Raw genomic sequence first — 23,754 nt, forward strand, 5'->3', positions numbered from 1 at the left:
AGTGAAAATTGAAAGGCTGACCTTTTCTCTTCTGGTTGGGTGTTGCACATTCTGCTTCTATTGGTCCTCTTTGGTTTCTTCAAAAGTGAAGTGTCAGAGCATTAATCCATGTGGCTATTCTTCTCTAAAATAAATTACAAATATGAAGTTTGAGCTTAATTTTTAACTATATCTTTTTTAAAATTATGCTCTGAATCTCCTAGAACCCTTTGTCCACCTTTTTACTGTTTCTCCCCACTACCCTGGTGCCTAAACAGCATAAATTCAGTGACATTCATGACACACTTTTTAATACAAGTGTTACAGCAGCTGATATTATTCTGTAGGGTTCCAAGGAAAAGTGTGGTGAATCTAACTCAAAGGAATCTGAAATACTACTAGTGCCTGTGTGGAGAGAAAGGTTTCACATTTTGATTGATTCATAGCATTATTTTACTGCCAACAATACCTAAAGTGCCAGATAAACCTCTAGTCAGTTTAGACAAATAAATAAATTTACTTATTCATTTGATTTTGAAATATTCAAGCTTTGAAATATTATATTAAAGTGAACAAGCAACCAACATGCCTCAAAGGAGGCCCACTAGATCCAGTTAACATCAGATCATAGCTTTGTCTTATCTTCTAACAAGACAGACTAACAAAATAATTCTTCTATCTGTGTGAGTAAGGTTTTATTCCATTGTATCACTACGTATGTATTGATTTCTGCCAGGAGGACACTAGAAAGGGTTGTTTACATTTTACAAAATGACTACGGTATATATGCAATATGTCACATTTCAACACACCCCAGTACTGAAATTATTCTTGCTTTACCCAGTCTAATTTTGGCCCAACCCAGTGAATTTTCCTTTCTTTTTGGCTACAAAGGATGTATTGAATTGACATAAGTTGGTCTAAAAAATCTATGCAAACAAAGAAAAAAATAATAGTGGATAAACAAAGGTCAAATGAGACTGACACTAAATCTATCTGTATCTGTATCTCTATCATATTTTAGACCTTTCAGCTGGAGTTGCAGCACATTGTACGGTTTATATTAAAATACTGTACAAATTTCAACAACAGCAATAATAATAAAACCCGGCAAACTACAATAAAATAGAAAAAGCCAACACATCATCACAGCACAACAGTTGACAACATTATAAACCTCCAAAGACCAGGCAGAAGGAAGAGGTCTTCATTTGACAATAAGATAACAGGAAGGGATATAAGGTACTAAATCTAGTAATGCAGCTCTGCTTATGCAATGGAACTTCTTCCCCTCCAGTCCCCTTTAGCCTCCTTCCCTCCTGCATCTTCAAAATCAGTTCTGAAGGATTGGGGGCGATACAGCTTAGGACCAAGATACCTCAAAGATCACTTCATCCCATACATACCCAACCAATCACCGCATTCTGTGGGAGAGGTCAGTTCATATGAGGGGGTCAGTTCAGGTCAGTTCCCATGGGGGGCAGCATTGTAGTATAGTGGTTGTGAGCAATTTAGGGCTTTATAGGTTAATGCCAGCATGTTCATGAGTAAACTAACTGGCAGCCAGTTCTCAGCTGGGCCAGGATTGGCATCATCTGCTTGAACTGTCTTGCCCCAGTGAGTGACCTGGTTGCTGAATTCTGCAGGAGCTGAAGTTTCTAAACCATCTTCAGAGGCAGCCCCATGTACAACTTGTTGAGGTAATCTAACCTAGAGGTTACCAGAACATAGACAGCAGAAGTTAGATTATTATTGTCCGGATAGGGATGCAGGTTGGTTCACCAGCCAAAGCTGATGGGAGACTTGTCGCTTGTGGCTCTGTGCAACTGAGGCCACCTGAGCCACAAGCGACAGTAATGGATCCAGGAATACCCAAAGTTGTGTACCTGTTCCTTCAGAGGGAGTATAACCCCATCAAGAGCAGGCCACCTCCCATCCATCTGGTCTAGGGAACCGGCCACTAATGCTGCCTCTTATTTAGACTGGGCTTCAGTTTGCTGGCTCTCATCCAGCCCATTCCCAAAGTCAGAGAATGGTTCAGAACATCCACTGCCACATGTGGAGATGTAATGGAGAAGTAGAGCTATATGTCATCAGCATAACATTGACAATGTACTCCAAAACTCCAGATGAGTCTACTCAGTGGTTTCCCACAGATGTTAAACAGCAAGGGGGTCTGAAAATTGCAAACACAAGAGAGTTGTCCCTGGGTGGAAACCTGGCAAACTGCAAACAAATAGGTCCATGTACTTTTGTGCTAGCCAACTTTCAGACTGATTTGGGGGCGGGGAGAACGAAAAAGGATAACTTTCTGGATATAAATCATGTCCTCGGATGGCAAGCTAGACCTGTCAGTCACAAAGCAGCTCTTTTTCCTCTTTCCACCTCACCTTCCTGGCATTTCTCTAAAGCTTAGTGACATAAGTGTTGCTCTTGCAAAGCTGTTCCCTCCCAAAACACTGTGACTAGAGAGTGCTAGAAAAATATTCCCTCCAATTACAAGCTAGAACTGTCATTCACAAGAGAGCTCATTCTCCGCTCCCTCCCTCAACCCGATGTTTGCTCTTCCTTCCCCATCAAGCCACCCTAGCCCTGTGTTGTTATGGAAAGCTTGGAGACATTCTATTCCCTTGACGCAGACATTTGTCTGCAGCATTAGTCTGATGACTGGATTGTTAAGGTCTTAAGTCCTTCCAGGGTCCATGCTTCAGCTAGAGTTGTCTTGTGGAGATTCCGCTGTGCCTCCAACAAGTCTCAGATACCCACTTCATTTTGGGATTCATAGAATCATAGAATTGTAGAGCTGAAAGGGACCCTGTGGATCATCTAGTCCAACCCCCAGCGATGCAGGAATATGTAGCTTAGACCTTAAGGAGAAGGGAAGGTAATAAATTAAAATAACCCGAGGTACCACTGTATACTATTAAGGACTTAATTCCTTCCGGAGGTCCGTTCTTAACCTGAAACTGTTCTTAACCTGAGGTAGCACTTTAGCTAATGGGGCCTCCCGCTGCCGCCGCACCGCCGCCACATGATTTCTGTTCTTATCCTGAAGCAAAGTTCTTAACCTGAAGCACTATTTCTGGGTTAGCGGAGTCTGTAACCTGAAGCGTCTGTAACCCGAGGTACCACTGTAATTTGTTTTACCTAATAACCTCCGTGATTTGTCACAGATAAGACTAGATTTTGAAGCATTCCCACCACATATGAATATCTGTGCCAAATAATGCACATTTTCATATTCACATTTTTTTGTGTTACTGTGTTTAAATACCAGTTATGCAGCCTAAAGCTGCTATTCTATACTCCCTTTCCAGGGTGTAAGCCCCACTGAACCCAACGAGGCTCATTTCGAGGAAACACACATGTGGCTGCGCTGTAAATTAATTCCCTCTTAAAGCAATAGAGCTTGATAGCTAAATTTAAAGAAATAGCTTCCCATTTACTATTAGTAAACGTCATGTTCCATCTAAGCTTTACACTTTCAAAATTTCCTTTTTTCTCCTGTGTTATCAAACCCTATTATATTTTACATAATAAACCTCTGGGCACTGTTTAAAAATTATATCAATTATTTTTTTCAAACCAAGGGCCTCAATTGGAAATATTCAACATTTTTTTGAAAAACCAATAGTCAAAAAGGAGCAAGTCTGGAGGGTGGCCTTTTCAGCATTGGCTCCCCACGTATGGGGTGTTCTCCCCAAAGCTGCTCCCCTGATGCAATTGTTACACATCTTTAGGTGCCAGCTAAAAGAATTGCTTTTTAATCATGCCTTTGTCTTTTAACTATATTTGGACTTTTTACTTGTGTGGTATTATTATTATTATTATTAGTAGTAGTAGTAGTAGTAGGAGGAGGAGGAGGAGGAGGAGGAGTAATAGTAGTGGTTTTAATGTATGCATGTGTTGTTTTGCTTAAAATATTGTAAATCACTTTGAGTTGCTGTGGCAAAAAACTAATAAATTTAATTATTATTAAGAATAATATTAATAACAACAATACTCCAGCATCTCAAGAGCCTTTACTGAGTTTTAAAAATTGTTTAGTGGCTCTACATCTACTGACCTTGCTTACCAATCATGGTTTGTTGGGGAGCAGCAAAAGACAAGAGCTGGCTAACACAGAATACCAAACTTCATAATGTGTTGCTCCCCAGCTCACTAAAAAGAACACTGTGGGAGCTATTCAGTATTTTGCACTAACATTCCGGTAAACCATGGTCTACAGTAAACCACGGTTTATGGCTCACCGTGACATGAGAAAAGAGCCATTGGCATACATATTGGCACTGGAGCTGATATTCATTTCTGACTGTCCTGACCTCCAAGGGATGCTATGTATCAGGGAATTGTTGAAGGAGTGTTACATAAACTTAGACTTGTGCTGTTGAATCTCCAACCTATGCAAAAAACTACCATGCAATGTAAAACTATTTTAAACCATTTTTTCTTTCTTTCTTGCCTGATGTACTCTTCCTTCCGTTTGCAGGCTTGGGTTTTGATCATGAATCTCTATAGCAGTCGGAACCAATAGCTAATTGTCAGAGTTCGTTCTCAATTTTGTCTTTTGGTCAATTAATTTTTGCCGTCAGGTGTCTCCTGATGAAACACATTTGAGAGTAGATGGAACTATTTCCTGCACTGTAACTGTAACGTATTGTTAAGAAAGGCTTTAAAAAGTAATTCCACCCAGTACCTTCACTACTTGACTTAAAAGGCTCTGCTGGAAGCAAGAACTCCAGCGTGAAGAAAAGGGCACTATTTTTTCTTCTTCTGGATGAATTAGTACAGAAAAAGTCTTTGTTACTGGGGGTGGTGGTGGGAGTAATTTCATTCTAAATGTACTTCCCATATTAAACAGAATTAAGGCATAAACCCCTTTCTTTTAAAGAGTTAAGATCCTAGCACTATATTTTTAAAGACTTCCCGGTGACCTCTTTTACTCAAACTGAGCCCAAATTAAGTTATGTTAAACTCTTCCTACAGAAGATTTACAAGGACGAGATAAGCGAACTGGCAGATGTTCTTTGATTCATTCATTGGAGGGAAGGGCACTGGAAATGGCTTTGGCACGGAATGACATTTGGAATAATGGCCTGCGATTCTGCTGGCACTTTTAGTGTTAAGCAAGTGATCTAAAAGGTAAAGTGGATTCACAGTGAGAGTCAGCGCCAGTGCACAGGTCGCCCGTAAAAATAGAAGATTCCATTATTCTTCAGGCTCCCTAGAGGGGGCAAGGTCTCTAGCATCATTACCAGGACTAAATCTGACTTTTCTACCTCCCCTAATTTCCTCCTAGTAATTATAGGTCAAGCACTCTTTTGTAAATTATAAAACCTTTGTTCTTATCAAAAATGAATAGTGGAGGGAGGGGAAAAATGAGAAAGTGTGTGTGTGTGCGCGCGCGCGTGTGTGTTAGGGGGGGAAATTTCAATTAGAAAACCAAGCTAATTTGGTATGACCAAAGACTGTCAGGCATACTGACAGTGCTCTATTATGCAGTCATTTGGGTTCTTTCAAATTAGTTATGTTAATGTCCTGTGAGTGAATGTAACACTTGGATGGGACAAGATTTCTACAATTAATTTCTGCAGTCAGTGGAGAGACAAGCAAATTTATTTTCCCCCTCTCTGGGAATTGGTAGTGGAGGGTGTGAGGTAGAGAGAGTGCATTTAGGAACAGAGTACAAGCTAAACACAAGCCCTAAATAAAGCAGAAACAATGGGAGCCAGTGCCTCCTCATTCATTCAATTGACAATGTTTTGCAGCTTAAACCTGTTTTATTAATTATGTTTGACATTTCCTTAATTAGTTTCATTTACACCAAATCAATCCCTACTGCTGGATGGCATCATTTATCATTTTGAAAAATTTGCATACTGAGTGCTGACTTTTTCTACTTAATTATACATTAAAAGTGTCAAGCGTGCTTGCTGCCTGGCATTATCTGCGCCAGAAAGGTTTGTGGCTGGACTGTGATGGTATTAATCATTAAGAGCCTCCAAGTGCTTCTGGGTAATATCTGGGGAGTAAGAATGGCTCTCATTTTAACGCTAAAGAGCAGACGTGCTTTTGTAAAATGACCCAGAGCAAAAACAAAATAAATGACCTAAAACATCCGGTCTACTGTAATGCTTTGCTCTTTCAACAGAAAAATGCTCTGGGAAAAAAAGAAAATGTTTACTGTTAACTATTAGCCTCCTGCGCATTAAACTTGGAGAGACAATTCCACAAAATAGCTCGGGTTTTGTGAGAGGGAAAACATGACATTTCGGTTAAGTATGAATTGATGACTTTCTAACAGACCAATCAAAGTTGTGTGTGAGAGCGCATGCATGTGCCGTCCTGGGTTTCGGAAGCTTCTGTCATTAACCTCCTCTCACTTATAACACAAAACAGTAAAACACCAAAGGTACTTATTACCTCGGTTCGGATTTCCCATTGGTTTTTATGTTGACTATGAGGAAACAATCAGTCATTTTTGCGCCTGTAAGCAAATGAATACTGTCACATTTTCCAGGCAGCCACAAAACAAAGCCTACCAAGCACGAGGTCATTTCTGACTGTGAGAGAAATGAATAGAAGCAAGGCACAGCATAATGTATTCCTAACCTAGTCAATTCTGAAGTATTTACACACCGGTGCAGAGATTTAATGGGGAAAGTGCAGTCACAGTGTTGACAATTCACAGGTGCTCTTCCGCTCTCAGAATGCCAGGAAAAGCAGCTGCCTTTGAAAACCTTGAGCTAGCCAGCCACCTTTTCCATCACGCCTGCCCTTTCCCAGGATGCCTGTGTCTAGTTCTGCCACTTAGCTCTACCACTAATGTGTCACTTCAGAAAAGATTTTAGAAAATAAAAGCCAATCCGTTTAGGAACACAAAGCGTCTAACACAGTGAGAGTCTCTGAGATGTTGAAAGGGTCTTCCATTTAGGATTGCGACCTGCACTGCTACAGTCAATTGAAGTGATGCTGCTGCCTTTAGTCACAATAAAATAGGTAGCAACTCCGTCAACTATGTTACTTAAAGCTACTTATCACCAACGCATCATCCTGTCTTTCAGGACATTCCAGAGGTGGTTCAGATCCTCTTGCACATCAAATCACCCATGCATTCAAGGCATTTTCTATTATGCCCTTTTCTTGGGCTCACTGGCTGTGCTGACAGTCCAAAGGAGGGATGTGTTGTCCACTAGTATGCATGGGGTCACTCTTCTCACTTGCTCTATGTCCTAATTGGGATGGATTCTCTGAGAGGCAATCAAGCAAGTTTTCATTTTGCAGTACTAAAGTTGCTCATCCATCACTTTAAACACAGCTTCAAGGTCAACACAGGAGAGTCAAGCAGTGTCAATTACTCCCACATTCCCTCCACACACCTATGCAACGTCATTAAGAACTAAAGGGGCAAGCCAAATGCTAGCCACCGACCCATTTGGCTTCAAGGAGCAGCAAGGCTTCCACTTGGCTGGTAGTTTCGGACTGTGGAAGTGAAGATTGGAAGGTAGCCTGGAGTGATCAAACCCATTTGGCCCAAGCTATCCCACCTAGGTTCTTCACTACTTTTAATACAAAGATGAAAATATCTGGAAGAACTTAGCATAGCATTTCTCCTGACTGAAAAATGCAATGTGGTTCAAAAGCATTTTCACCCTTGGCTGCAAAGAGGCAAATGTTGGGAAGAAAGTGAGGAGACATCCCTTTTGCATAGGCAGTCAGATCAAGGCACCTTCACCTCAATCCAACCACTTTTAGTTAATTAATTGGGGCAGGATTAGGGAGACATATTTGCATATGTGTTCCACTAAAAGTATAGTAGTGCTGATGGACAGCCTCTGAATCAAACTAACCTATCCATGTTTCATTTCTTTAAATGAAATGTGCATTCAGATGACCAACCAAGGATGCATTTCCATCCACATAATTCCTCCACATGTTATATATAATTATGTATAACTAGAGCTAGATTAGGGTGGTTTTCTTGCAGCACCGTGCTTGTCAAGTTATGAAATCACTACTGTAGTGAAGCGAGATATTAAATATCAGATAGATTGCATGGGCAATGAGACTGCTTTCCTTCTTGGTGATGTCATTGCATAGTCAAATGTGATTTGCTGACATGTTGACATCATGTTCACCCAGGGACCCCGTTAAGGAACAAGCAAAGAGGACGCCCTTTCACGTAAAAACAACACAGGGCTGTAGGGTGGGGAGAGACTATCTGCAAACAGCAAAGAACATGCTGGATTTGAGTGATGAACCTTTGAACTCCAGATGGAAACTTCTCATTAAGTACCTTCTCAAACACTGAACTGATGTTGCCCATTCTGGCAGGCCACTGGGTTCTCTGATTCAGGAAGGTGTGTAAGAGGGCTTCCAGTTCCAGCTGAACCTTGATTGAGCAACAAGGTTTTCCTGAATAAGATACCATGTTCCTGTATTATTGGGTCCTGACCTGGCTTTCTCCCTCCAGTTTTAATTTGCTCTTCAGTCCTGCTACTTGCTTTGACCATGGTTTTTGTCTTAACTTTCAGTCCTGTCTGCTGACTGAGCCAATGGCTCCTGGTTACCAGCACAATTCTTACCTCATGTTGCTGCTCACGTCCCAGCCAAGAGAACAGCCACAAGACTGAATTAAATAATGGAAGTGTAACTACTTGTTCAAGGACCTTTAGAGATTCCAACTTCTGCATCAAAAACAGGACCTCACAAAAAGTTACTGCAAAACTATAACAGCAGCAATATTGAGTAATCTTATATTTATTGAATGTCGTGTTAATGTTATTTTCATTTCTCAGTATTTATAATCCAGAAGGCATGCAGCTTTCTCCCACAATGGTTTTAAGCCTATTTGATCTCATTGACTTCTCCATTACTAAATGGGGTTAAATCCAAGCATTGTAATTTAACTGAGCTGTCATTTAGGTTGATAGTAATTTAGTAAGTAAGTAAGAGAAATAAAACTGCTAAAGCAAGCCTGTTTTCTTGACAGTCTATTAACTATGCCCACCCTCATGTTAGAACCCAAACTTCCTGTGTTTAATATTCAAGTTCATTTTCGAATGCTTGCCTATTAACATAATGTATGCTATTTTGCAAGCCTGGTCAGAGAATCTGTAACTAAATAATTTTCAAGTTTCCTTCATACCAAATGCATTATATGCAGTGTGAAATTATTTCTCCACTCTGTCCTGTTCAGAACAGAGGAGCAAGACACAATATAATTCATAACTGTAGCCTAGAATTCTGAAAAGATTGCATGTACATGTATAATGGCTAGGCTTTAATTAGTGTTTAATTGTGTATTTTAGCTGATCCCTGCTGTGCTGCTGATAATACTAAAATCATATATGCTGGTATTATAAATGATATCCTCCTTCAAATAGCGATACATGCTTATGCAGTGAAACTCATGTCTCTTGCATATTTGCCTATTATGTGTGTTAAAAATCAGTCCCTAATCCATATATTCCTAAGCAAACCTCAAAGTGTCCAGGCTCTGCCAATAAGAACGCCTACCTTGTCAGTTTGGGGATTGGATGGACTAAGTCTTGAACCACACACCCATATTCCATGCTTTTTCATGTTAGAACCCAAATCTTCCATTCTGGACATTCTCATAGACATTTTCAAAGACTACTTAGCTAGTCTATTAAGAGAACTGGTATCCTCTGCTTGGAGGGAAAAACCCAAAGAGGTATTTGAAGGACTGCTTCCTTTGGTATATGACTGCCTGCACACTTCAGTCCATATGAGACAAAGGCCCTGCTCCCTGTTCCTCCACCACTGGAAGCGTGAGAGGAGAATATTTTGAATGGTCACTTTAAAATGTGAAGGTTCATTATTGCTTCACAAGTTGTGTATGTCTTTAAGGGCCAGGGCCAAGGCAAATAACGAGACCCAGTCTTACGCCGTGAAACATAGCAGGTGCTGCTGAGTTGTGTTAATCAAGCTGTGTCAGCAATTGGGTATAGTATTATAAGGAGCAGCACCTAGCTCTCCCATTACCCTGGGGGATGGGTTGGTGGTTGGGTCTGGTTTGTGGTTGATGTATTTAGTGTATAAGGAGTTTTTGTTTTTGTTATTAAAACCTTGTTTAAGTTATTTTTTAGTCCCTTTTTAATGCATGGTCTCCCCAGCAAGCTCTCTGCAGCGCTATTAAACTGCAAATAGCCAACAAATACAAGGAGGCCTGTTACGCTGTGCCTTTGTGAAGTGCCCTCCCTTGGGAAGACCATCTTTACCTCTTTATTTACTTTTTGATACTTTGTCAACACTATGTTATTCTAACAAGTAATTAAGGATGTCTCGTGGCTCTTTATCCTGCTGTACTTTTGGTTTTGAGTTATGTTGTTCTAGCTCTGTGCATTGCTTATTACTGTAAACACTGGCGTAAATGGGGGACCACAGGGGCAGTGGCCCTGGGCGCAAAATTGTTAGGGGCACAAAATTTCAACATCCAAGGCTGCCTCACTACAGCTTCATGCTTCCATTGCTGGGCTCCGTTGAAAACAGCTTCTCCATGTCAACCAGGAAGTGACCTCTCCATACAACGTAACAACTCTTCATTTCTTATCTCTGTGGCTGCAATCTCCTGGGTTACGTGGATGCCATTAGGCCACTGAATGCACACGTGGATGCCATCCATTTCCCAACCATCCCCTCCGCACTGCCCCAGTGGCTGGCAACCTATGCTACACCAATGACTGTAAATATGGATTCTGCTCCCCGAGAGAGTGATGGTCACCAACCTGGATGGTTTTAAAACAGGATTAGGCAAATTCATTGGGAACAAAGCAATCAATGGCTACTAGTCACAGAGACAGCCCAGCCATTAGGCAGGTGTAGCCTCTATTTCAGGAGGCAGAAGCCCCTAGGCAGCACACCAGTGGGTGCCTCACCTGCCCCACTGCCTCTGTCAGTGATGGAGAAGCACCACCGCATTGGCACTGGTTTTGCGCAAGATCACAGCCATTTTGAGCAATATCCTGTCTGAAAATAGCCATGATGGCAGTGTCCTGCCTCTGCTGTTGTGGATAGTACTCCCCTGACAGCCAGTTGCTGAGAATCACAAGTAGAAAGAGCTCCATTGAACATTCATGTCTTCCTTGCAGGCTTCCATAGGGGCATCTGAGTGTCCACTATAAGAACAGGAAGCTGGACTAGATGGGACATTGACAGCATTATTATGGCTATATTTCTTGCCTTATACAACTGCTACCTCTCAAGATTGTTTAACTTGATATTGCTATTGAAAGTGTCTTCCAAACTGTGGACCTTCAAATAAATCATACTTTACTCTTTTGTCTAAATACAGTAATTAAGTATTTTGGGCTATTTCTAAGATTTGTGGGATGCGGGTGGCGCTGTGGGTTAAACCACAGAGCCTAGGGCTTGCCGATCAGAAGGTCGGCGGTTCGAATCCCCGCGACGGGGTGAGCTCCCGTTGCTCAGTCCCTGCCCCTGCCAACCTAGCAGTTTGAAAGCACGTCAAAGTGCAAGTAGATAAATAGGTACTGCTCCGGCAGGAAGGTAAACAGCATTTCCGTGCGCTGCTCTGGTCACCAGAAGCGGCTTAGTCATGCTGGCCACATGACCCGGAAGCTGTATGCCGGCTCCCTCGGCCGATAAAGCGAGATGAGCACCACAACCCCAGAGTCGGTCACGACTGGACCTAATGGTCAGGGGTCCCTTTAACTTTACCTAAGATTCTAGGTGGTTATCAAACACAAAACATAAAATCACAACTAAAAGATAACTTGGACAAAAGAAAGCCCTTGCATTTTCCCATGTTTCCATATAAGAGAGCCTCCCTGGGAGGAAAATGGGGTTATTAACACAAAAAATCATTTCCTTATACTTCAGGATATGGTGTGTTGTCAGACAATAAATTCACATAAATTGTATTTACTTTTGTACTGCACTTAGATACTGTAATACATGGTATATATTATTTTTTAAAAAATAATAATAATCAAGCATTTCCAAAGATGTATGTGGAAAGCAAAGACTTCTCAGATGACTGCTAGAGTGAGACGTTCTGTGTGCTTATCCTCATTAAATGTAAATAGTTGCCTGGCAATGAAAGCAGTGGGGAAGTTCTGCTTGTATGGAAGCTCTGGGTGAGCATTACAGCATATAGAGCTTTGACTTGGAAATCATCTCTCCTTCTGCAGCCAAGTATTCTAGAGAATTAATGTAATGGTAGCGTAAAAGATTATCTCCGTATGGCCATCTATAAATTATTTACCAAACCTCCTCATTGAACTAACTATACGCTAGTTCAATATTTTAATGTAACATATAAAACATGGATTGGTAATTTTACAGTTGGGGGGGAATGTTTATTCCTTTTCTATGTGTCTGAATTGTGCAGACTGAAAATAGCCCTGTCACCAAGTATAATTCTGAATTTTGAGCTAGCCAAGAGTTTTAGGGCTTTCTAAACCTAATGAACTTCTGTATCTCCAGAGGCATAGCTGACCTCTGGTCAGTTAGTATCACTTTCATTACTTTTCATTCCTAATCCTTTTCTTGACCTTCAAATGACAATACAGGTACACAAAACATATAATGGCAGCTACATGGATACAGTTCTGTTTATTGATTTAAATATAACATAATATATTTAAATAACTGGTTATCTTTTCAATACCTATCTGGATTAGATGAATTGCCTGTTTAATTAGTTAGGATTATTTTAGAGAGTGATCTATTTGCATTAATGAATTGGCTTTTTGTCCTGGTTAATGAATTAAAGTTGGAGCTTTTGTCTTAACTCTGTGGAAGAAACTGATGAGCTGGTTACAAGGGACTCTAGTGGTTAGATTAATGCATTGATATCGGATTGAACACTGAAAAGTTAATTGACTCAATAGAAATAGTTTTATAAGCTGTGAGTTCTTTTGATTTGTACATGAATTAATCAATGAAGGATCTCTAACAAGTACATTTCTGCAGTTAATTGCTAAATACATATAATAGTAATATCAGTCAGAAACAAATTGAACTTTATTGGGTAAAGTGGTTATGGTGAATAAATTCAATAGCCTTTATGTGATTAAGCCTTTCTCCAGACTCATATATCTTTTCTTGGGCAAGGTGGGCGCCTGCTGTGCAATGCCATACACTCTTGGATTACAATGGCTATCTGGATTGATTTCAATGTGTTTTCAAGTATCATCTCAGCCCTGGTCTCCCAGATGGGGAGTATAAGCCTAATTTTACTAGACCTTTCAATGGATTTTGATGCCATCAACCCTGGTTGCACTGCAACTAAACAGTAAATGTCAGGATCGGGTCTAGAGAGTTATCCACATCCTGATTGATCCTGCTAGTGTACAGATCAGACCATTTCAAGGCGCTGTACATGGGGCTACCTTTGTAGACTCCTTGGAAACTTCAGTTAATCCAAAATACAGCTACTGCACAACTGTGTTCACGTATAAATAAATATCTCATGCCCATTTTTAAACAAATGCAGATTGCCAGTCTTTTTGTGTCCAAAATTCAAAGTGCTGCAATTTACCTTGAAAGTTCTAAATGACTCCCTAAAGGAGTGTCTACTCTTGCATGAACCTGCCCAAATCTTACAACCATCCCTGGAGGTCTTTTTTGAAGACCCACCTTCTCCAGCTCTCAGAAAGTAGACTTGTGGTGTCTAAATAAAAGGCTTTCTCAGCAACAGCAGCCTGTATGTGAAATGTTTTATCCAGGAAGGCTTGACCAGCACCAGAATTGACCTTTTTATTTGCCCAGGGTTAGCAACCTATTAGGGACGCGGGTGGCGCTGTGGGTAAAACCTCAGCGCCTAGGGCTTGCCGATCGCATGGTCGGCGGTTCGAATCCCCGCGGCGGGGTGAGCTCCCATCTTTCGGTCCCAGCTCCTGCCCACCTAGCAGTTCGAAAGCACCCCCGGGTGCAAGTAGATAAATAGGTACCGCTTCATAGCGGGAAGGTAAACGGCGTTTCCGTGTGCTGCGCTGGTGCTGGCTCGCCAGAGCAGCTTCGTCATGCTGGCCACGTGACCCGGAAGTGTCTCCGGACAGCACTGGCCCCCGGCCTCTTAAGCGAGATGGGCGCACAACCCTAGAGTCGGACACGACCGGCCCGTATGGGCAGGGGTACCTTTACCTTTAGCAACCTATTATCAAAGCTGGTTTTTTATTAAACATTTATATTTGGTGGCATTTAACTTAAGATTTAATCAGAGTAGACCCATTGCAAGTAATAAATATGACTAAGTTAGGTCCACCAATTTCAATGGGTATACTCTGAATAAATGTTGTTGCCTATCACCAATTGCCTCTGGTTTTTATTCACAACATTGTGTTCTGCTAGCAACTGCAGCCTGTCTATCAAATTTTATTTGTATTTATTGCTGTTTTATGTGAGCTGCCCTGGGCATTTCTAAAAACCAAATATACATGTTTTAAATACTAAATGAATAATGGAATTCCATTTCTAAGAACAGTGGTTTTTTTTAATGAAAAACTATTACAGAATAATTACTATACGGAAAATCATGAATCGGCCATAGTCTATTATAAAATTGAAGAAATGGTTAAGAATTACTGGTAAAATTACCAAGAAATGTGTTATTTCTATTGATTTGTGGCATTGTGGAGAATAGTACGATCATGAATTAATTAACAAATCTATAGTGTTAAGAGAAATAAAATTTGCCATCCTTGCTATGCAGTTTGGAGTCGGTTAATGTTATACAGCATGTATGAATACACAGAAAAGTGGTGAAATAAGTTCGTATTTTCATATGGCAGCTAAGAAAAGAAGAGGAAGACATGATAAGGGGGGAGGAAAAGGGCCTCAGGCAGTTATAACAGCTGAGGATATCAAAACTGTATTTTAAAAGACCTGAAGGAGTTTGAGAAAAGAAAAAGTAAGAAAGTAAAGGAGCGAGTAGGAGAAAGAACAGGTAAAAAAAGGTATAATTTCAGAAAAACAGTTGCAGTAAAGAGATAAAATGTTTTAGGGAGACGGATCCAGCTGCCTTGTTTAATTTTTTAAGGGTTTAAGTGAATAAATATTTCTAATAAATAGATATATATTTCATTGTACTGAACTTTTGCATTGTGGACCAGTAGTCTAGCAGTAAAAATAAATTAAATTATTTGAAAATATGCTAATGAGGATAAAAAAGGATTTATAAAAGGTGGAGGATCTATAAAGAAATGCAAGGATATGTTTTAACCCATTCTGTGGTTAAAATGAAAACTTAATTGTCTGGGTACTTCTGGACACTGGGAAAGCTTTTGATAGACTTAAATTTTTATTATATCCCTTTACCAAATGTAACATGGGAATAATTGTATTAAATATAAATGTATAATATAGTGCTAGGGCTTGGTCCAATGGTTTCCCTCAAAAAGATTTACACTTGGCAGAGACCAAAAACAGTATTGTCCATTATTACCCTGACTTTTCACCATGTCTATAGAACTTATTTTACAAGTGTTTGTGTTCCTCTCTGTTCTCCATAGTTGGGCAAGGAATCTATTTCCTGAAGGAAGCCTTCTTGACTTTTATGATCCTTGAGACTAACTAACCGTTTTGAACTTCACTGTACTTTTCCTCATCTGTGGTATCCATTCTAGCTGACCTATTGTTGCAATATTAAATAGCCTCCATGTATTTTGGAAAGAGATTTGACCCTTCTGACTTCTCCTTTAAAATGCCTTTCAATTAGTCTTCTCTCTTTTTTATTTTTTTCCTCATCTGAAGTCAAATGTGACTGTGTTGGGTCACTGTTTTCAGATGGTTCAATAGTACGTCTCACATTAGGACTTGGGTGCCACTTAGGACTAGGTCATACCAGCACACACTGGTCAATTCCATGGACAATAATTTCTAGGACAATAATTTAGAATCAAATAGAACTGTGCATGCAAGAAGATTGATCGATCTCTATTGAAATGAGTGAAAAAGCCCAGGCCTGCAAGAGTTCAATGGGCAGTGATCAGGCGATTAGCTTCTGGATCAGGGCATAAAAGTTTGCCAAAATGTTATTGACGGGGGGGGGGTATTAAAAAATAGGGGGCAATTTGCTTTATTTAAAATAAAATATATAACTCAGCCTACTTGGCACAAAATCTTTCTCCAATTGGCAGGGGGCAGGGTGGGGCAAAACAACCCCCTGAAAATTGGATTATTCTTCAGAGGTGATTTCCCCCCCCATTTTTGTCTTTTCTTTTTTTAAAAAAAAACAACCAGCCACAGATCCAAAGGGTGATTTGGATGCTCCCAAGAGTCTCATGTCCCTACTGGGACAGAATATACATGGGAAAGATGCTCCTCTATGACACAGCATTGTCACAGGGCATTCTTAGGAAATGATGGCTGCCCCCATTGGTCACAAGATGAGCAACTATATTTCATCCTAAGAATACTCTGGGAAATGTCATTACATAGCTTTATTCCTCAGTGCCATCTATAGCAGTAATGTGACTGGACTTCTAAGAGCAACTGAGTCATCACTTGAGGTGGCAGCAAGACCTTTTTTGCTACCTTCTATTTAAAAGGCAAGAAACAAAATATCTAACATTTGCAAGTCTGCCAGTCTCCCCATCTCCAGTTTTGCAGAGAATGGACAATCGTGTGAAAAGGGGATATATTCAACCCAGCTTCAGTTTACCTAGACCTGGATCCCAAAAAGATTTGAGGGGAGCTTTACACATGCTTCTGCTCTGAGGCCTTCCTGGATTTTTTTTACTGCAAATCCATTCTGCAAATGTTAGGGACATATACCGTAATTACCAACAACGTATAGCATTCACTAGGCAACAGTTATTCCATCAGACTGCATCAAAGATGGGAAACAGAGCCATTTCCTGGCATTGTTGAAAGACCAGGACCATCAGGCTCCTCTCCCTGAACTGTTTCCATTAGTACTGCTTCAAAACCTGTTCTCTAATTTCTCACATTTTCTTCTTCCACAAAAGGGCTTCCGTTGTTCTGCCTTTCTGCACTTTAGAATTTCGGGGGGGGGGGGGGAGGTTGAGCTTTGTGAACCTTTACAAAGTGGCTAAGAGTGGCATGGTTTTTCTCTTTCATTTTTCCGCTAAATATTCCCTCAACACTCTGAAGGCTCCTCAGCTGCCTGGACTTCCTGATTCAAAGAAGTCCCATAGGAGGAGTTACCTCATGGTGTCCTCCCTTGGGCTTTAACTGAAGAGGATGAAGACTGGCTTCCAAGTCCCTGAGACTGATGTACTCACTGATTTTGTGTTTAAGGGAAGACCTTCCTTAAAAACAAGAAAGAATAGTTGTCATGTGCAGGTGCCAGCTTTCCCTCACTTACAGAAATGCTCAGCTGAGGACATCCAGGGGTTTTCAGGAAGGCTACAGAGTGCAAACCTCTAGAGATAGGATTTGCAGAATGAAGGAAAGGAATACTCAAATACATCTGAGCCATGAGAATTTCACTGAAATTTCCCCACCCCTTTGATAATGTCCATGCTTCTTTCTTACTAATTGACAGAGAAAAGTACAAAAAAGTACCTAGTTTCTGCTGGTCACTATGAGAACTACTTTGTAAACTGAAGACGTGGTGCCTTAGTTTGCTTATTTTCCTCATCCCTTTTTCCTGTTGTGTCAAGCCTTTTAGACTGTAAGCCTGCAGGCAGGTACTGTCTACTTTTTATCTCCTTTTCGTAAGGTTTTTCGGAAGCTTTTCAGCTGAACACAGAAATAAATAGATTTCAAACTAACTAGGAAGCTGCAGTATGCACAGAAGCACTTGGACCTAAGAAGCTCTGTGGAGCTCACCCTAAACAGATAAATGTCAAAAACTGCAGCAAATTGAGGTTAGTTTTATTGTTCTTCTGGAAGGACTATCAACATTTGATGGCAAATGTTGGCAATTTCTTGTTTCTGACATTCATAGCAATATATCACAGCTGAAGTATGTTTACTTAGCTTATGATTAACAGAACTCATAGAAGTGTTTTCAGAATGGAATGTTTGATAAAACTCATTTGAAATGTACAATGGAGAGTATGAATTTACATTTTAACTGGCAGAATATACAGAATCTCTGTAGCTATTCATCTTTATGTGGCTCACTGTGTCAAACAAACTCTTTATTCGGTTTTATTTGGTTTTCTAGTTTTGTATGTGGTTTAATTAAGAGAATATGGAGGTTTACTTCAAAGGCCTTCAAAGAAATACTTGGGATCTGAAGGACTGTATCTTATTGTGTGAGTGTGGATGGGCTTTGAGATCTTCTGAGAAGACATTTCTCTTCATCCTACCACCTCCACAGGAATACTTGGTGAGGACAAAAAGATGGCCTTCTGGGTGACTGCTAGATTGCAGAACTCCCTTCCACATGAGGCAAGTATGGGCCCTTCTCTGTTTTCCTTTTACCAACCAGCAAATATTTTTGTTGATCTGAAAGAACTTTGGCCACCAACTGACTATTGTGGATAAATCTTCCAGGTGTGGGTGTTGTATGTGTGCTTTTAAATGGTTTCAAGAGTTTTCACAGCAGCTTGAATACTGGTTGTTGTTTTTTTAAAAAAATATTTATATTTTTAGTTTGATCTGTGAGCCACCTTGGGTCCTGCAATGGGATAAAGGTAGGTGTGTGTGTGTGTGTGTGTGTGTGTGTGTGTGTGTGATACCACACCCAACAATTAAACAGCTGAACATCTCTCAAGAGCACTTAGGAACCAGGACTGCTATTTCTCATAGCTCCAGAGTCAACACTTTGGTGTTAGAAAGACTTTCCAAATTTGCACAGCAGACAGCTGAGTCCAGCTGTCATATTCTAAAAAGAATGCATTTTCCAAGTGAGATTGAACGTAATCATTGTTAGTATTTGCTTTAATGTACATCCTCATTCGTATGCATTTTTTCTCCTAAGGGGATTCACACAGCGGGCAGGATTAATATATTTGCTAAGTTTTTATACAGAGAGCTCGCTTTCTACTGCAATCTTCCTTTTCATAGGACAATTTGTGGGACTCCATGATATGCTGCTTGCGCTGTTTGCACTCAGATGACTGGAGACTGAATTTCTATTATGCAAGTGCCTTGGAAACCTTGTGGTTTTCAATAAAGATTGTTCTCTCACAGCACAGCAGATTTGTTATCCTTTAGATCATTTTAGGCAGGTCTAGCTTTGAATGGACATGGCAGGATCTGACAATATAAAAAAGTATCAGGAGGAAGAGCATGTAGAGCTAGATGATGAACAAGTCACCCTACAGAGCCCAGAAAAGAAACAAAATGGTTGTGCATTATTGTCAACAAAAGAGTTCAGTTATATTTTAAGAATATTTGCTTGTCTTGTCCACCAGCCCAAAGATTCCACAAAATATCTGGCTTGTTAAGCAATGGTGGCAAATAGGATTGCTCATTTGAACAAAAATCCACAAGCCAGATATTTTGTGAAATCTTTGGGCTGGTTAACAGGGCAAGCTGGAGAACCTGTATCTCACACATGCACTACCTCTTGCTGAGAAGCCCAGATTTATGTATGTGCTGCTTGTGTGCAAATCCTACATGTGAGCAAGCAAGTTGTGTCTCTCAGCCCCACTCACCTCACAGAGTGTTTGTTGTGGGGGAGGAAGGGAAAGGAGAATGTTAACCGCTTTGAGACTCCTTAAAGGGAGTGAAAGGCGGGATATCAAATCCAAACTCTTCTTCTTTGTTAAACCCTGCCTGCACAGCTATCCCTGTCTGGGGGCATCCATGAGTATGGGAGACTCCTCCCTTACAGAATTGGCCATCCAACTTTTGCAGAGTGATGGGGATAAGTGGCATGGAAGGTGTGTTAAGTACAATTGGTTTGGCACAAAAATGGGAAAATACCTGTGTAGTAATTAAGGTTTAAAATAGAAAATGGCTAAATGTGCTAATATGGGATTTTTCTACAGTAGTTTTCTAAGGGACTCTGAGCTTTTGCCGAGTTAATAATTAACTAGTTGTTGTTTCCTGCTAGCTAACACATGAATATACGGTTGTCATATTGCAAGAGGTAAAAATCCGGACACAAAAAGTTGTTGAGCTTTTTTAGTGCAATTGCCCAATAGCCCCACCACTGAGCCAGAGCCAGAACCAGAGCCTGGGTCGCCAGAGCCCAGGTCACCAGAGCGTAAGCCCAAGGCTGGGTCAACCACACCCAGAGCCACACAAACAAAATTTAAACCCAAAATCCAGGATATTTGTTTTAAAATGTAAAACACCGGATGGGCATGTAGGATCCAGAAAAGAGGACATGTCTGGGAATTCCCAGACATATGGTAACCCTACATGAATGAGTAACCTTAGATCATGTGACAAAGGTATTTGCTTGCACATCTCCATTTTGAAGAGAATTGTCTTTGAGTCTTAGTCTTTTATCCCAAGACTGTGGAGCGAGGATGTAAATGAAACTCTCAAGGAAAACAGCTCCAGGCAAAATGGTTGAAGTTAAAGAGAGAGTATCTTTGCTTATAGGTCTGTTTGGATTATTTCATATTTTATAAGATGCTGAGCCTTTGCTGGACAGTACAAGATATCGTATGTATGTTTTTATGTATGTTTCATATTTTAATTCTGTTTTAAAGAACATTTTGTTCTTCCATGTAAGTTTATTTGCCTGAAATTGGGGGCAGGGGAGAGAAGGAAACAATGCACTGCTTAACTAGCAAGCATAACTACTACTACTACTACTACTACTAATAATAATAATAATAATAATAATATCATCATTATGATGATACTGAATAATACTGGGTCTGGACAATGCTTAATTTCCAAAAGGAGTCAGTTCTTATGCTTCAAGTCACTTCAAACTGCACAAAATTAATATCTGCAATAGGGTTGAACTTTCATCCTCACTTGTCCTGCTCATTTATGCGATTTACATGGAAGCAAAACACCCAAATATGGCTACAGGTTGGTTTTTCAAGTGAAAGAGAATCTAGCAAAGACAAGTAGGATCTGTCAACAGTTCCCTGAGAACTGTACAGTGGTCAGAATGTTAGACTATGTAGGACTATGCTTCAAATTCTCATTTTGCCATAAAACACCCAAGGTGACCTTGCTGCAGTTCATCTCACTCAGCCTAAGCTGTCATTGGTTCTTCTGAAAACTGCACTGTTTTAGACAGGCCTTCACAATATGATTCCCAGCCCCCGTTAAAACAACTATAATTTATTGTTGGTTTAATTATGATTTATAGATATTTATATTTTGGTTTTATTACATTTTGTAAGCCACTTTGTTATGTTTTATGAATGAGCAAATAATACATTTTCAAAAGCTTCTCAAAGGCCATCTTAAAATGCAAATAACCAACGTACAAGAACAGGTCCCAGCTATCTCTTTTGAACAAGCATAAATTTATTAACAGACAAAAGTGGGGGCCAGCCCCCCCAGTCTAACATGGTAACTCAACAGTGATGTTCTTGTTTTAAAATGAATAATTCTGTGTTCTAAAATATGTACTGCTCGAGTTAATGATGCTGAGCCAGACACTCAGATGTTTAATTTATTTTACTGTTGGTTTAATTATCTTTAAAATGTTTTCAATTGTTTTTATTCACAATTGTAATATTTATTGTAAACTGCTTAGATGTTTTACCACAATCAAGTGGCAGATACACCTTACAGTATGAAATAAAATAAGCAAATAAAATGTTTATAAATCTGCATTTTGGACTTGCACATTCTTTTCTCTATTTGATCTGGGCCTCTAGAACTGCTCAGGTACAAAACTGCTATCCTCTCCCCGTCGCCTCTCCCCACCTGTTTACAATCTGCCTCACAGTGAAGCAAATTTGCTTTGATAGTTCATTGTCTTGAATTTGCAATGACCTGCTAGCAGGAATGCCGAAACAGTGAGGAAATTATGGGAATAATTTGACAGCAGGTAATCAAAACCATCCTCCAATTGTTTCATCCTGTTTTTTTAAAAAGGGATGCAACCTCCAAAGACCAGCCTGCAAGCCTTTGCCCTCCTAGTTGTGCAAAAAAATATGGTAATATTAAAATCCTATTGATGCTCAAAGGCATTTTATCAACTGCAGAAATTAAGAGTCAGATGCAGAGGATGTTTTCCTATTTAGGGGGACTCCTGCTTGTTTGAATAGGTTTCATGTGGTGACTCTTTTGAAGCCAAGAACTTCAAAGCAGATTGCTGACTTCCAGTGGGATAAGCACTTAATACAAGAGTGGGAAGGTGAAATTATTACTATGCAGTCAAGCTAGACTTATCCTTTCTTCTAAGCAAAGCAAGCAGAACCTTTTCCTGCTATGTCCCACAGTTCTACAAGGGTGGGAACAGGAGTCAACAAGATGTCTGCGGAAAGGTGCAATGGAGTGGAACAAAAAACCTGAATAAAAGTTTTGCAGTATTTATCAATTCTGTGTAGCCACTATTCATTTAAGAGGACAAATCCCATCATTCCCAGCAAGAAGCAGTCAGAAAATCTGAGCAAAGAACACTATTCCACACTTGATACATATGCCACTCTGAACAGTCACATCACATAGGACTTCACCACTCATTTGCTGGTCCTTAAAAAAACAGAAAAAAAGAATTTATCTGCCCCTCCCACAGCTGCTCTTCACTGATTTTTTTTCTGTCTTCAGACATTTTAATTTAGTCTACTTAGTTTGATTCTTCAAGAAAGTGAAAGGAGCCTATCAAAACAAAATAGAACCACCTGTTAAGGGTTTTTTGTTTAAAAAATATAGGCATTTAGGCCACCGGTCAGTACACAGATGGATTTCACCCTATTGGGGATCATAGCTTGTTAATCTGCTGCAAAGCTCTGTTTGGTGGGAAATGATTCATTGCCAGTGAGGACCATTCTGCATGTGTGTAAAGATGTAAAGAAAAATGAAATATGTTTTAAAGCAAGGTATATTTTTAGGTATTAACAGATCTTTTAAAGAAAAGAAAGAAAACCTCTTCAAGATACACAAGTACCTATACACAAGTACCTTGCAATAACTTCCATTAAATTCAGTAGGCTTACTTCTGAGTAGACAGCAGATAGGAGGATACTGTTAAATGCTAATTATTGGACTTTTCATTAGCATAGCCATTCTTCTATGGTAAAGTAATGGTGTTAACTGTTTGTTTCAAATTACAGTTGATATTTTACATCATAGATGTATTTCATACTTCTAGATTAAGATGCAACAAGTTACCACCAAGGCTTCAGTAGACTTAATGAGTCAGTTCCATGAGCTCCATTAGGTCAGCAAGCTTGGGAGACCTTGCTACACACCACCACCAGGTGCAATGTAACTGCATACTGGCTTAAGCGCAAATAAGATGGTACAAGTCCTCTACATGTCTACTCAAAAGTAATTTCCATTTAATTAAATGGAGCTTGTTGTTTAGTCGTTTAGTCGTGTCCGACTCTTCGTGACCCCATGGACCAGAGCACGCCAGGCACTTCTGTCTTCCACTGCCTCCTGCAGTTTGGTCAAACTCATGCTGGTAGCTTCGAAGACACTATCCAACCATCTCGTCCTCTGTCGTCCCCTTCTCCTTCTGCCCTCCATCTTTCCCATCATCAGGGTCTTTTCCAGGGAGTCTTCTCTTCTCATGAGGTGGCCAAAGTATTGGAGCCTCAGCGTCACGATCTGTCCTTCCAGTGAGCACTCAGGGCTGATTTCCTTAAGAATGGATAGGTTTGATCTTCTTGCAGTCCATGGGACTCTCAAGAGCCTCCTCCAGCACCATAATTCAAAAGCATCAATTCTTCGGCGATCAGCCTTCTTTATGGTCCAGCTCTCACTTCCATACATCACTAC

General features: G+C 40.2%; 1 long non-coding RNA gene across 3 annotated transcripts in view; it reads right to left on the minus strand.

Annotated features, from left to right (window-relative positions):
- The window catches only part of LOC310688738, a 474,996-nt gene that overhangs the window by 319,574 nt on the left and 131,668 nt on the right, over window positions 1-23,754 (minus strand). For all 3 annotated transcript variants that reach the window (XR_014517114.1, XR_014517115.1, XR_014517116.1), the window contains one exon: window positions 22-124. This is a non-coding gene — a long non-coding RNA (uncharacterized lncRNA). The remainder of the gene's footprint in view (window positions 1-21; window positions 125-23,754) is intronic.

The sequence above is a fragment of the Podarcis liolepis genome, assembly GCF_965112155.1.
Source record: "Podarcis liolepis genome assembly, chromosome: 11".
Classification (NCBI taxonomy): domain Eukaryota; kingdom Metazoa; phylum Chordata; class Lepidosauria; order Squamata; family Lacertidae; genus Podarcis; species Podarcis liolepis.